We start from the raw sequence: 16,265 nt of genomic DNA, 5'->3' as shown, positions 1-16,265 counted from the left end.
AACATGTTTTATGGGGTTGCAATGATTCTGGAACCTGATCTTATCGCATGATACTTTATGCTTTGTCATGAGTTGATCACACAGTATTGTGCTTTTAATCACACCAGCAACTGGATTTGCTATGCAACATGGTGAAGCCTCAAAATCCAAGTCATTCAGAGTATATTTGTTTTATCCTAAAACCTTGGATTACTATTTTCTGCCCTCGTTATGTGTTACGTAGGAGTTTTATGTGAAAAACATTTGAGCACACGCTGTTATGTAACGACTGGACACCAACAAAGTTAGTCTGCTGTGTTCTGCCATGTTGCACACAGTAAGTAGCATGAAATCTCACAGAAAGGCAAATATTAACATTTCTCGAGTAGACTACATCTCAGTTCCAGAGACAATAGAAGAAAAATGTTTTATGAAATTCCTTGTGATTGACAGTTTTACGGCACTTCTTTAGAATATTGGTTACAGTGTGTCTCAAGGGCATAACCAAAAAAAATATGATGATTGATATTCTTTTGTCAAAAACACATAACACATTAAACATTTTTATTCTTGAATTAAGAACCTTATTCAAGACAAAATTGTATGACAAAGTTTTAATTATTACCCTAATTGTGTGAAACCAGGGCTGTTGTGCAAACTGTCATTAAAAACTGATAATAATTTGTAAATCAGTCTTAAAAATCAAAAACAATGGCCTCCAGTCGCTGTGATCATGACCAGAAACTAAAATGACAGATGAATATGTTTAAGTGTAAATAAGACAACAAAGCTACACCTCTGTGCAACAATACTTTGAAAGTCAATTTATTCACAGATGCACCGTTATGCATTCATGCTTTACAGTTTAACACTGGGTGTCTGCTTATGGAAAGTATTACATGTTCAGACATACTTTTGCTCAATGAAAGCAGTAGGTACCACTTTACAATAAGGCTCCCCTTATAGATGGCTATAAACAGTATAAAGATATGTTATCATTTCCTCTATAAACACTTAATAAATCATTAATCATTCTTTATTATGCATTAATTAAGGGTGACAGAGAGACAAAACTGACCAGTTTCTTGTCAAATAGTGATCCAAATCTGTTCCCTATATATTTCATCTACAGTTGTTATATTAAACATTTCAGACCAAGTTAATATCTTGTAAGCACAATAAGCTTTTGTAAACCTATTTCTTTAGCATATAATATTGTACTTTATCGCTGCATTATATGTATCTACAACTAATATTATATGCTAAAGAAATAGGTTTACAAATGCTTATTGTGCTTACAAGATAGTAACTTAGTCTGAAATGTTTAATATAACAACTCTAAATGAAATATATAGGTGAACAGATTTGGATCACTGGCAAGAAACTGGTCAGTTTTGTCTCTGTCACCCTTAATTAATGCATAATAAACATATCTATAAACTATTTATTAGTCATCTATAAGGGGAGCCTTATTCTAAAGTGGTACCATTTAGTTTGCACATCTTGATATTTAAAACATAAACTTTTTCTCCATTTTTTTGCCATAAGCTCAGTGCTTAGAACTGTGAAAAACATCAGTGGTGCACGTATTTATAAAAAGAAACTTAATTCTTTGGAGACTTTTTTTTTTTTTTTGGCTTTTCCGTGTTGGAAAGGTTGGGTTGTTCTGACTTTTTCTTTACAATATCCAAAAGGTCCCATAGCTTTTACTTTCTCTTCAGAAGCTCCCGTCTGATTTTTGTGCTTTGGATTGTTATTATGCTGTCATATTTCTCTTCTCTCGAGCTTTAGGAATCTGAAAGTCATCTTGTTTGACTGATATTTTAGTATTTTTACAAGGACCCATGGGGCCGTCTATAAATGTCACAGCCAAGCATCTGCAGTGTTGCAGACCCATACATTACCCAATATATGTGGGTAACATTTCCACACCTCTTATATTCCAGGACTCTTCAGGCCATGTTCAGGCCAAATACAAGCCACCATCTTACCTGATCAAAATGAGCTTGTTCTCATTTTACCAAATCGTGTGATCTCAATGCTCATTCACATTTTTGTGTAGTAAAATTGCACTCTATATTTGTGCGGTAAAACAAGCATTTTATTTGCGATGCCAGTAATTGTCCTTTGCACTGTTTGAACCATCACCAGACAAAACATAAATTGTATTCATATAAGTAAGGATGATATTATTGGCATGGTATTGGTATCGGTCGATATTAGCGATAAAGTTAAATATTGGGCATCGGCCATTCCATCAAAAATAACTCACTGATATAAAAGGTGCTGCTTTTGTGTGACTGTTCGAGTCTTGTCATTGTGTTAAAGAGAGTAGATGTCATGAATTTATTTGACATTAAACATAACAAGTTGAAGTGTTGCATCATTTTCAACCCCCTTTTTGGCATCTGCATTTGGTAGCAGGCCAAATTGACAAAGACCATGCAGAATAATGTAGTATTTTAATTCCACAACAGAGAAAACTATGTATTCTCTGTAAGTAGGTATAGGAAAAAAAATATTGGTATCGGTTATCGGCCAAACAAGTTTTAACATATTGGCATATCGAATATCGGTCAAAAATCCAATATAATGCATAATCTTTTTGACACATTTAAAGTCCATGTCTGTTTTATTTTAGAGCAATCAAAAGTTGATACAGTGTTAAAGAGAAGCCAGCACAGGATTTTTCATTGGTTATAGATTTTTTTTTTGGTTTTTCTTTCTTTCTCTTTTTTTTTTTTGTTGCTCAAACGATCCCCCCCCCCCCCCCCCCCCCCCCCTTTAAAGCCATATGGCATTTACGACTAAATAAAACTCTGTGATCCTAAATAGAGAGATTTTAGTGTTGGCACGTTATATTGAATTTCTGAAGTTAAAGTTAAATTATAGAATGTTCTCAGCTTGGTTCCAGTGAGGGTTTCTGACCTGTCAGTTATCTCAAATATTCAATTCAGCACTGGAGCATGTGTTTTCAGAACAGTCTTGTTCATAAAGTGATAGACTCTACTTGTCAAGTTCTCAACAGAGTTATTTGAAGGTGATACAGTGTTAAATCAAAGTTGTACTCACTTCTAATATAAATAACTCGCATGGATTTGTTTCTGATGTGACTATATCTTTACAATGTAGTCTATTGGTCCCATTGATATATATACATATATTTAAAACATTCAGTATTTGAATATATGACCTCAGTTCCAGAAAATGTGGTATGTTGTGTAAAATGTAAATTCAAACAGAATGCAATGATGTAATAATCTCATAATCTCATATTTTATCCACAGTGGAACATGGTAAATATGTTTAACTAAGAAAGATATACCCTTTTATGAGAAAAAATTGTAATTTTCTATTTCAGAAATCTTTATGCATAAAGAACAAGATCATAAGTCAGTATTAGATGACTGTGATCTTTAGGCCCTCAGCCGGCACTGCACCTAAAACAAGTCTGATCTGGACATAAAGCATGGCTTCAGGAACACAAATCGTTGACTGTAAATATAATTTGCTGTGCCATCCACAAATAAAGTTTAAAGCTCTATCATGCAAATAAGAAATTACTGTATATGTGAGCACTATCCAGAAATGTCACCATCCGCTCAGGTCCAAAGTCCTTGTAAAATGGATTGAGGTGAAGTGGAAACTGCTCTGTGGTCAGCTGAATAAAATAATAAAGTTCTCTATAGAAACTACAGACAGCCTGTACTTTGTACTAAAGAGGAGAGGAACCAGTCAGCCTGTTGGGTGCACAGTTTGAACCCCTGCCTCTCTGATGGTATATGGTTGCATGGGAACCTTGTAAATCTTTAAAGGCACCACCAAGGCAGAACAGTATAGGGTGTTATGACAAGATGTGCTTCAGTACAAACACTGTCTTTTCCAGAGAAGGTGTTGCATATTTCAGCAAGACAATGCCAAGTTGCAGCTCTTTTACAACGTCATGGATTTTGTAGTAGAAGAGTCCAGGTCCTGAACTAGCCTGTCTGCAGTCCAGAACTCACATCAGGTGAAAGCATTTGGTGCGTCAAGAAAACAAAAATCCATCTAGACCAGGGGTGGGCAATTATTTTTTCCATGGGGCCACATGAGAAACAACAAATATTGTGGAGGGCTGGCACAAATGACTTTTTCATTCAGCCTTTATTTAGACAGGTAAATCCCATTGAGCCTCGAGGACTCATTTACAAGAGAGTCCTGATTTCAAGTTAACTCAATACTGCATAATAATAGTATTTCATTATTAAAAGCAGTACATTGCACTGTTTTAACAAGCTGGTAAGAGTATTCGTTATGATTAAGCAACGAAAAAGTGAGGTTTCCTTACAAAAAATGTCATTTATTCAATTAAAATTTCCCAGTACAATGGTAATTGTACAGTGATCATTTTCAGTCACATTCACCCCAAAACTCATTTTGAGTTTTATATACTGCTGGAAAAAGTTCTTAGCTTTCTAAATATATCACAATATTGTCTTTGTACTCCAAATATTATGAAACATCATATAATAGTGATCGTCACTGAACTGTGATTTCGAGTCCCGGTTCTTTACGTGCCTACATTTGTAGTCTAAACATCTCATTTGGTGTTTTTCAGTTCTTTTTTCTTGTTTAGTGAGAGAAGTCTAGTCTCTGTTGGGCTTTAACGGAAATGTTAAAGTCAGGTTGAAGGTCTGAGGTGGAGATGTGAAGCAAAGCTGACATCATCAGTGAGAGAGGATCTATATCTGGATTTGGTTAACTTCATTTGTTTACATATGAATTTTGTAATTCCCCTTACGGGGGCCGGTCAGAGTCAACCAAAGGGCCGCATGTGGCCCTGGGGCCGTACAATGCCCAGGTCTGATCTAGACGGCCCAAAACTGTTGAACAGCATGAATCCTACATCAGACAAGAGCGGGACATTTCCCTCCAAAAACTCCAGCAGCAGATCTTGTTAGTTCCTAAATGTTTACAGACTGTTGTTAAAAGAAGATGGACACTTATATGGTCCTGTACCAACTTTCTTTAGAGATGTGTTGCTACCATCAACATTATCTTTTTTTTTCCACCTAAAAAATACAATTTTACAGTTTAAACATTTGATATGGTGACTGTTCCATTGTGAATAAAATGTGGATTTATAAGATTTATAAACTATTAACTTCTCTTATTCATATTTTACACAATGTTCCAAATTTTTCAGTATTGGGGCTGTAAGTATACTCCGTTTCAATGTATTTCAGTAGTTGGCTTCAGATTCCTCTGATAATCTAAATAAAGTGTCAGACAAAACAAATAATGATTGTCCTCAGAGAAGAATCCTGGATAATTTAACTTATTTTTTCTTGTTTTATCCCCACATGCTATCAGTGGCTGGGACAAAAAGCAAGGCAAAAGGTGAGTTATTGCTTCCATTTTCCAGGTCCATGATTTATGTCGCACTCAGTTTCCAATAAACAATGTTTGTATCAACCTTTTATTTCCCCTAAGAGCCAAGCAAGCATTAACATATGTTGCTTAGAAATGAAGCTTCCTCAGCCTTTTTTCAACATTGTTTCTCCAGGAAATGTTTGTTGAACCTATTTGCTCTTTCGGAGATACAGCCTGCTTCACATATAGATATAAGGTTCACACTGGGGAGCTGCCTGCTTCTCCCAGTCATTCTTCCCTGTGTCAGTCTTATACTGTGCAGCTCCACTGGAGCAGCTGGGAGTTATTCCTGATTCAAGGACACCTCACTGGTAGATAAGAGAGGAGAGAAATTCCCTTACTCTTCCTACGTTTTTCCAAAATATGGAATTTGGTCTGAAGATCTGCTTTTACTGTCTTTCTTCAAAACTTTACCACATTCTTAAAGGTGTGTCATTCTTTACAGGAAAGCACATTGTCTGCCACCTTTTATGCCAGAGTTACAAACTAAGACCATCTTATAATGAAAAGGGATAAAATTAAATTAGTTTGGGTCAAACGTTGTAAAACTAGCAATATTGTGAGATCTGTTAGCTTGTAAGTATTTGTTGAAGATGACTAATATTTTAACTAAATATCTGTCAAAATGACAGAGTTATGCATTTTTCAACAGAAGTCATCTCAGGGCACTGAACAGAAATATTCATATATATATAAATAAGTTAAGATTATTTATCTGAGGAGCAGACTGCTTTGAATTTATCACCATCACAGACTTTCATCTTGAGCAAGCATGAAAGCGACAGTGGACAGGAAAAACTCCCTTATGAGGAAACCTTCAGCAGAACCAGGCTCAGGACAAGCGACCATCTGATTTGATGAGCTGGGTTTGAGCGGAACAAGATGGAGGAATAGATACACAATGGCAGGTTGAGAATCATGTTAAGATAGAAATAGTATCAAATAAAAACTATTCACTTGCAACAATTAATTTAAGGAAATTAGGTGAATTTGTCCTCCAGTAGTCGAAGCCTATGGCAGCGTGACAAGCCAACACTAATTATAGGATTTATCAAAAAGGAAAGTCTTAAAACTGGACAATGTGTCAGTTTTATGTGCAGAAACTGGAAGTTGGTTCCACAAGAGAGGAGCCTGATAACTGAAAGATCTTCCTCCCAATCTGCTTTTGGAAACTCTAGGAAACGTAAGTAAGCCTGCGGTCTGAGAGCAAAATGCTCTGTTAGGAAAATATGGAACAATAAGATCTCAAATATAAGATGGAGCTAGGTTGTTGAGAGCTTTGTAGGTTTTTGAAGTAAAATTTTGAATTCACTTCAGAATTTGACAGGGAGCCAATGGAGAGAAGTGAAAACTGGAGAGATATGATCTCTCCTACTAACTCCAGTTAAGACTCTGGCAGCAGCATTTTAGATCAACTGAAGACGTTTTAAAGAAGTATTTGGACACCCAGATAACAAACCATTGCAATAGTCCAGTCTAGACGTAACAAATGCATGGACCAGTTTTTCTGCATCATTTTTATAAGATGTTTCTGTGGATATTACGCAAGTGGAAGAAGGCGGTTCTTGTAATGTTTTTAATGTGGGGGTTAAAAGACATGAAAAGTCAAAAGACAAAATTTTTAAATGTATGTATGTAATGGGATGAGTCTCAACTACCACCAAACCCAATTTTAGGTCAGTATCTGTAAACTGGCTGAGTTATAGCCGTTTATGTGCTGTGGTTGCGTATCTATGGCAGCACTGTTGAACTGGATTATGTCCAAAAAGTTATAAGTAGATGTAAATTCAGTGATAATTTCTGAATGTTTATTAAAAACGTGTTCATTAGTTCATGATATATTTTGCTACGATAACAAGAAAACAAACATATATACACAAAAGCATAAACATTGTCACCTTTTCACCTTCAGAGGCGATAATTGATCATCGTAATTGATTCTGATATGTTGCTTAATTAAATGTTTTTGTATTCCATATGCACTTTTATTACTATTAATGCCTCCTTTTTCATTAGTATTAATTATTGATGATTACTATTGTTGTTTGTTGACTTTTTAGTTTGGAATAAACAGTCAAATCCACTTCATCCTCATGTTGCACTGTGGACTTGCATTTTTTGTTATTTTTGACTAAGATGATTCCTTCATGCATTATTTAAGTCCTTGTAGAGTTTTTGTTTGTGCGTTTGAGGATTCTCTTTCCTTTTGTTTGTGCTTCTTGACATGATTTCAACCAAACTCTTTGATTGATGTTGCTCATTTTCCTGAATGACTGCCGCAGGTTCCCCACCAACAACACCCACCACCACCTCCACCATCGACCAGGTTTTTAATTTTTGAAAAATGCAGTGTTTTTTAATTACAGAAGTAATTAGGGGGGTAGCTTTTAATTAACATAAGATACGCACTCAGCATTTGGACTTCTGAAATCTAGTTCAATGCTGGGCTGCATTCTTTAACAGCGCATTTAGCACTCTAATTATGGTTGATGATTTTTATTAATAATCAGGAAGATAATGCTATATGTAGCGCATGCCAGTTCCCAATACTGATAAATGGATTGTGTCAACTGTCCTCCAGCATTGCAGTATATTTGTTGCATGACATGAATAGGAATATGCTGAGATGAAATATCATCCCACCAGTTGTAAGAATGAAAAACATGCCTGCAAAGAATTTACTCTCTGACCATCTGAAGCTGTACTTTGTCTGGTGCAAGGGCAAAGAAAAATCAAATAAGTCATGGAAGTATCAACATTGGATTAAAAGTAAACTCTGTAAAAACTGTTTCATGGACGCAATGTCATTTATTTATTTTATACTGTAGGTAAAAATGTGGAAGGTCTACTTGTACCCGTATGCCATTTGTCATTGAGAAAAGAAAAAGACAGAAATAACTGAATTTATTTCAAGCTGGTTTTGTTGTGCAACATTTTTTAGCATATTCAGGTGAGCTTATTTATTTAACAAGATTCTGAGATATTTCGTGTATAGAAAAGACTGTGAATTCTTATATATCATATTTTTGGACTATAAGGTGCACCGGATTATAAGGTGCATTAAGCAAAACAAGTTCATTTTGATAGATTTTTTGAGCGCGGTGCACTACATAAAATCAGTTTGAGGTCAGTAAGCGCAACCAGAATTAATACCGTATTTTCCGCTGTATAAGTTGCATCAGTACAAATATGTCTAATAAAGTGGAAAAATCCATAATTACATCACTTCACCAAATACGTCGCAGCTATTATGCGTCAGAAATATGGAACAGTGTTGTGCCAAAAACCGATTGGCTGCCAAACGGTGGCCGCTGGGGCATGCACAGGAGGACTTTAACAAGAATTTAACAAGATTAACACTTAAAAACAATTATTTGTTTGTTCAAAATTATATTAAATGTGTGTCTCAGTCTATCCTTTGCTTAATGCACTTTGACGGTCAAATCAGCTGCATTTCAAAAGCCGTTACATGGAAGTAAACACATGACGGGACGAGTCGCTGTGCAAATTTAACAAGAAATACACCTCAAAACAATTAATTGTTTGCTCGACTTTATTGGAAAGGTGTGTCTCAGTCTAACATTTGCTTAATAAAAGGACTTTAATGGTCAAATCAGCTGTTTTTACAAAGTATTTGCTACCTCGGTGCTCCAGGAGTGCGCAGAGGGAGCAAATCAGGAAGGAGGAACGCTGCGCATTTCATAGAAATTTAACAAGCTAAGCACCTAAAACTATTTTTTGTTTGCTCGACATTATAGCAAAGGTGTGTCTCAGTTGAACTTTTACTTTAAAAAGTGCACTTTAATGGTCTAATTAGCTGCATTTTGCCGGGGCGGCACAGAAAAATGAAGCTGATTTGACTGTTGCTCCACGTGAGCTGGACGAAGGTGGGAGGCTATGGCAAGCCGATTGTGTCATTAATAGCTGGTGAAGATTCTCAGTCATCCAGGACATGGTAAATTCAAAAAAGTTCAAGACAAAAATAATAAAGTATAAAGTGTAGTATAATAAATAAAGTCCAGTTGTTTTTGTCTTGAACTTTTTTGAATTTGTCATTATAGCCACTTTAACCTATTACATGCTACAATGGCTTGCCTTATTCCTTTGCTGCCATCTAGTGGTTGAAGAATGGTACAATCTTTTTCAGTCAGAATGAATGAAAACAGTCATATCTCAGCCAAAAATTTATTTAAAAATATGGGGAAAAAATCCATAAATACGTCGCTTCGGCATATAAGTCATAGGGCATGCAAATTATGCAAAAAAACACAACTTATACAGCAAAAAATAAGGTACATAAGGCACACCGTATTATATACAGTATATTATATATTCAGGTCTCTCTTGTAGTTGAGTCCTCGAGGCTCAATGGGATTAACATGTCTAAATAAAAGTTGAATGAATAAGGCTCACTGTTGATTTTTGAGAAAATTAAAGGATTTTAAGTGTGCCTTATAGTCCCAAAAATATAATCACCTAAAGTAAACTTCTTGTGCATCACGTCTAAGCATCCTATAAATATAATTCGAGCTTGAGTATTCCTACATACTTAAGGTAACATTTTGCCAGTTTTAACTCACCTTTTTTGTTGTTCTTTGCAGAAGGAAAAAATAAAACTCTTAACCGTTTTTCCCAGCGGGGATCCTTATTGTCAGTTCTGTGGCTTTCCCACTCGCTGCCCCTTTCTCCTGCCTCCCCTACTGTGTGAAATCACAGGGGAGGACGAGGCTGAGTACCACCTCTCTGTCGGAAAGTTCACTTTTGCTCCGGTGACATTCAGTAACAGGCGCCAAACGCTTTTTGTTGATGGAGGGTAAAGCTGACAGACAGCTCGTTCGTCTCGGTTATTTCCTTTCGGAAAGACTTCATCAGCTCAATCAAGACAGTGCATCATTTAAAATAACACTATCAGCAGAGACTGTGATTACAATACTGAGCTGATGCACAGCTCCGTGCTCACTTGTGGGTTATCTCACACATCAGGGTTGTTTACGGCTGGAAATCGCTATAATCCCAGCAGAGATGAATGGTGCACACAGAATAATGGTTCTTGATGCATTTCTTTTGTGAAATTACTTGTTTTTTTTCTATTCACAAATAAAAATGAAAGTCCTGTCATTCCTTTAAGGAATGCGTATCACCCACCACCTTTCATGACAGAGATTAATTTAATTCAAGATGGCTGTCACAGCCACATTTGGCAAGATATGCTCAGAATATGTTTGAAGATGACTCAGTTACTACCACACAAACTTTACCTCAATATACGTCTTTGCTAGGAAGTTATAGTCACGTTTGTGTTTGGAAAATTAGATTAGCTAGGGCAGCCATGTTGAATTGGGCTCATTCCAAAGGTCATTCTGTTGTAAATGTACCTCCAGTGATTGTCACATTTTTTGGACTATAAGGTGCACCCGATTATAAGGTGCATTAAGCGAAACAAGTTCATGTTGACAGATTTTTGAGCACCGTGTACCACATAAAATCGGTTCGTCAGTAAGCACTACCAGAATTATGGTAGTCATCTAATGGTTCATGAGATATTTTGCTAACAGACAAACAAAATGATTGTGACGTATAATGTGTAATGCTCTAAGTATGTGTTTAGATTGGCTCTCAGATACTACTCCACCAAATTTTAGCTCAATATCTCTAACATTGACAGACTTCTAGACACTTTTGTATTGACTAATATCAATAAGCTGTGGCGGCCATATTGATTTGGTGTGACACCAGAATTTAAACAGTTGTTGAAATGTGTCCAGTGGTTTCTTTCCACATTTTATTTCCTGTATATACTCATCTGGCAGGGGAGATACCATGATCATGAAGGTGGTGCTGACCCCTGCCAATTCCCCAAACATGGGAATCTCGACTGCATAATTTCAAATAATTTGACATTATTAGTGCTTGGCGTATAGCTTGTATGTCTTAGATCTTTTAGCATATTGTTTAGCATCCGTTTAGCATATGTCTTAGTGCTTATCTTAGATCCTTATATACCAGTACTGTTTCTTTTATACTTTATATTTTTGCTATTTTATGGTGTAATTGGGACCTTGAATACACAATTTCGTTCCACCTCATGTACCACACGTGATGCGAATGACAACAAAGAACCGTGGACTTGAACTTAAGATATGTTGCTATCAGACAAACAAGATTGATGTTAATGTTTAAAATATTTTTTAGGTAGAGCTCCAAGTATGTAATGAGGTTGACTCTCAGCTACCATATCAAATTTGAACTGCATCTGTAACATTTTTAGAGTCATAGATGTTTTTCTGTTTTGTAAATGTTGCTTAGCTACAGTAGGTGGCCATCTTGAGTGGGACCGACCCCCCAAAATAAATGGTTTCTGAGAGTTTCATTCAAATTCATCAAGAGATGTGTGGAATGTTTTGCTAACGATACAGGCAATCAAACACGTACACAAGCAAAAATAGTATTGTTCTGCTTTTGTCTTAGATGTTGGGTAATAAATGCATACTTAGATTTTATGTTGCAGCAAATAAATAAACTCCACTTGGTAAAAATGAGAAGCAGTTCTTAGTCATATGCACCCAATCAATCATTGTTGCCTTTATTTTTAAATAGTGTGTGAATGAGAATCTGAATGAGAATAATTTAGACTCAAGTAATTACAGCCTGTAATGTTTCACCATAATTGTATATAGATTTTCTCAGAGTGAATGAGTTTCAGTCTGAAAGGCTTGTATAGCAACATTTTTGACACGTTCTCTGCAGATTTCAAATTGTCGCATTATCTGAAGCTGGTGGAGTTCAAACCAGTAAGGGCTGCAATTCACCTTGGAAAGGTAATTTACAGATTATCCTGAGTCAATGGATCTGATCTAGATTTAGTGGTAATTAGCTGCTGCCCCAAAACAGTTGTTTAAATCTCTCCCATTCACTTGGCTGATTGCTTTTAAAATTGCATCATTTACTGGGATCCACAGAACAGCAGGTTTGCCCTAAACATTGGATGCATTTTTGTTGATGCTGAACCAATAGGGCATAAATTACACTGCCAGTGTAAATTATTGTTCCAGGTGACAGATGTGACCTTTTAAACAGAAATAAATTAAGTGAAATATGTTTTTGGCTATGTTGTTCCTGTTCAGGAAAGGTCACTTAACAAACAATCGGATATGATGAGGTTACGTCACAAGTCTGCTGATAAAAGCACACTTGTCATATGGAAAGCAAAGTATTGAATGTGTTTGGAAGTATTTCTTATATATAAATATATATGTTGTAAATTAAGATATTTTAATATTGATTATGCAGACAGATTATTCATGTTGTTTGCTATGCTTTGTTTTGTTTGTGCATGTCTGTGCTTTCAATTTAATACACCCAAAACTCCAAAGTCAAGTTTTAAAATGTATTTTTAATTTTCATTGATTAGTAAATATTCCTTAAATGCATAAAATCTAAACAGTATAATTATTTATACTGTTTTTTTTATTTTATTTTAGGTAAGAAATAGAGAAATAAATATTTGAAAATGAAAATAATTAATTGTCCCTATTACAATTAATAAACAAGTAATTAATGAAATAGATGAAGTTTTTTAAATATCTAACTATTATTTTGCTACTGTTTTGGTAATTATTAGGTTAGACACTAAACACCTTACAAACGAAACAATGTATTGTTTTCTTGGATCAACTTTATTGTATTTAAATAAATAAATAATAAACACTTCAAATTTGATGCAAGCACTGGATATAAAAGTTGTGAGAGAGGCACCATAAGATTGAAAAATTTATTTTTTTAAGGGTTTCCCTATAAATCACTAAAAATATTTGTAATTATGTTAATTAGGCTAAACATTTAATGAGTCTTTAATACGTGCCTTAGATAAAAAAGAATAGTGACGTCTTTCTTGCCAAATGGCGAGCCAACAATTTTCTGTTCTCCCTATTTTCACTGTTTACTCGTTATATTCCATCATTTAGATTTTAAAAATCAAACATTTGTCACAAAGTTATCTGCATGTTGTCACTGAAACAAAGTTTGATTTGACATGTAAAGCTAATTAGAGTTTTATAGCAACTGGCAGTTGACTGAATTAAAAAAGTAAAGAACTTGCTAAATAGTGAGCTTACTTCAATATACATGTATGAAGTATGTACTTATTTTTAAATGATTATTTTTAAGTGGGACTGACCCCCAAAATAAATGGTTTCTGAGAGTTTCATTCAAAGTCATCAAGAGATTTGTGGACAATTTTGCTAACGATACAGGCAATCGAACACACAAATTCCTGTTTTAAAGAATTTATAAACAAGTCAATTGTTCATTTATATAAAACAGTAATAAATACATTTATAGAGATGCCTATTGTAAAGTACCACCCAAAATAGTTTTAAATTAATGAAAGTACTATTGATTTATTTAGTTTACAATCATTTGTTTTAAAAGTTATTTTTAAACATATTTAAAAATTAGAGGAGCATTTCACTGAAGTTTTCATGATTGGTTATATTTAATAACAAGTGTTGACAGTAAAGTTCTTGACACAATCTAAAAATTGCAAAATAATAATAATAATTTATTCAATTTGTACTGCACTTTACATTTTACAATCTCAAAGTGCTAAATGATGCTAATCAAGAAACGATTAAATTTTCATCAAAACACAGCAAACTGCACAAAGAAAATAAAAACAGAAGTCTAAAATAGAATATTGAGTGACAGAGTCACGCTCAGTATAAAAAAACCACAACAAAACCCACAGAACATGGCAGAAGTAACTGAACCCATAAATCACGATATCATTTCTGAACCCATAAATCAAGGCAAAGATTAGTGGTGTGTAGTTTCATCCAGCCGTCTCCTGTAATCCCCATGTTGTCCAATTAAACCCAACACCTTTTTATGGTTATAGATCCCAGGTCATCAAAGTAAAATGTGGAGATTTAGTGGATATTTTGAAATCTGCTGGTACTGTGATCAGAAGTGGCCACTTGAGCTTAGAACAAAATTTCAATTCTAATGTGGCTCAGTTACAATTGTCACTAAAGAGGACTAAAATAATGTGTCATTATACAACGCTCAGTCAATAACATCCTTTATTAAGGCTTTTTGGTATTCTAAGGTGTACTAAGGTATATAGATGTATGTATGATACACAAGACATATATGTAAGATGCATGGAAATGTATGGCAGGACACACTGTGGTAATCTCTCCTCTTTTCATTTGGTGGCATTCCAAACAATTGTTAGACATGTGGTTATGATCAACAGCTGTTCTGAGCTGAATGTCCAAAATAAAAAGATTTATTGTCTGTATAATAAAAAAAAATCATTTAAATTCACTTCAGTTTATTCATATAGCGCCAAGTCACAACAGAAGTCATCTCAGGGCACTGAACAGAAACATTCATATATAAAAATAAGTTAATATTATTTATCTGAGGAGCACACTGCTCTGAATTTAACTCCATCGCAGACTCTCATCTTGAGCAAGCATGAAGGCGACAGTGGAAAGGAAAAACTCTCTCATGAGGAAGAAACCTTTAGCAGAACCAGGCTCAGGACAAGCGTCATCTGCTTCGAACGGCTGGGTTTGAGAGAACAGGAAGGAAGAACGGATACACAATGGCAGCTCAAGAATAACATGTTCAGATATAAATCATATCAAATGAAAACTATTCAGTTGTAAAAATTTATTTGAAGAAATTAGTTAAATTTGTCCTCCAGTAGTCTAAGCCTATGGCAGCATAACAAGCAGACCCTAACTATAGGATTTATCATAAAGGAAAGTCTGTAAAATAGAACAATGTGTCAGTCTTACGGACAGAAACTGGAAGTTGGTTCCACAAGAGAGGATCCTGATAACCAAAAGATATTCCTCCCATTCTGTTCTTGGAAACTCTAGGAACTGCAAGTAAACCTGCAGTCTGAGAGCGACGTGCTCTGTTAGGAAAATATGGAACAATAAAATCTTGAATATAAGATGGAGCTAGGCTGTTGAGGACTTTGTAGAAGTATATGTAAGATGGAAGGAATTTGTATGGCAGGACACACAGTGGTAATCTCTCCTCGTTTCATTTGGTGACATTCCAAACACTTTTTAGACCTGCGGTTATGATCAACAGCTGTTCTGAGTCAAGTGTCCAAAGTCAAATGGTTTATTCTGTGTTTAATAAAAAGTAGAATTTATTGGAAATCTGTTAAAAAGAAAAACATCCAGATTTTTACAACAAATATGATCTCTGTGAGCATCTTCTGTTTTTTATCTATAACGAGAGAATACTGTGTAAAATCCTATTTTATGAATATTCCTCAAGGTAGCTTCAGTCGGAAGGTGAACGGCAGCTGCATGCTCGAACTGCTCAGGACTCGGCACGTCTTTCTGTTTACTACAGTTTAAATTTGCTGTGCTAAAGCTTTACATGTGCATGCATTTAATCAGTTTAGTTTAGTAGCCCTTCTATGTTTACAATAACTGCAAATGCAAAATTCCCATTACTTGGTCCTCAAGGAGGAGTGAGCACATCAGTGCTCCCAGAGCATGTGCAAGGAGCAGCACAAAGACAGAGATGAGCATCATTTATTGATCAGATGTAGGCATGAAAAATGTCCAGTTTCTTTGTCTTCTTGTTTGTGTTTATTTGCATACATCAACTCTCCCCAGTTGTAATTAAAGCCCTTTTGTCATAGTATGTTCAAGGCGCCCTTGATGCGCATCGCTATACTGTGTGGGAGGCACAAAGCTTCGCTGAGAGCTTTAAGGTAGCTCGCCTCTGATCCAACAACAGAGAAAGTCACAAAGGTGACATGATCTGTGTGGGCTTTAGTACGAAATGAAACTGCAGCACGGGGTGGGACATAGTCATGACGTGCGGTGTGTGGAGCGTGC

At 35.4% G+C, this 16,265-nt stretch overlaps 1 pseudogene; it reads left to right on the top strand.

The window, feature by feature from the left end:
• Positions 1 to 11,186: 11,186 nt before the first annotated feature.
• Positions 11,187 to 11,309, top strand: LOC119411582 (annotated as a pseudogene).
• The last annotated feature ends 4,956 nt before the right edge of the window (positions 11,310 to 16,265 follow it).

Source organism: Nematolebias whitei, chromosome 6 (assembly GCF_014905685.2).
Source record: "Nematolebias whitei isolate Nwh7 chromosome 6, NemWhi1, whole genome shotgun sequence".
Classification (NCBI taxonomy): domain Eukaryota; kingdom Metazoa; phylum Chordata; class Actinopteri; order Cyprinodontiformes; family Rivulidae; genus Nematolebias; species Nematolebias whitei.
Note: the sequence above shows the minus strand (reverse complement) of the source record. Positions and strands in the feature narration are given on the sequence as shown.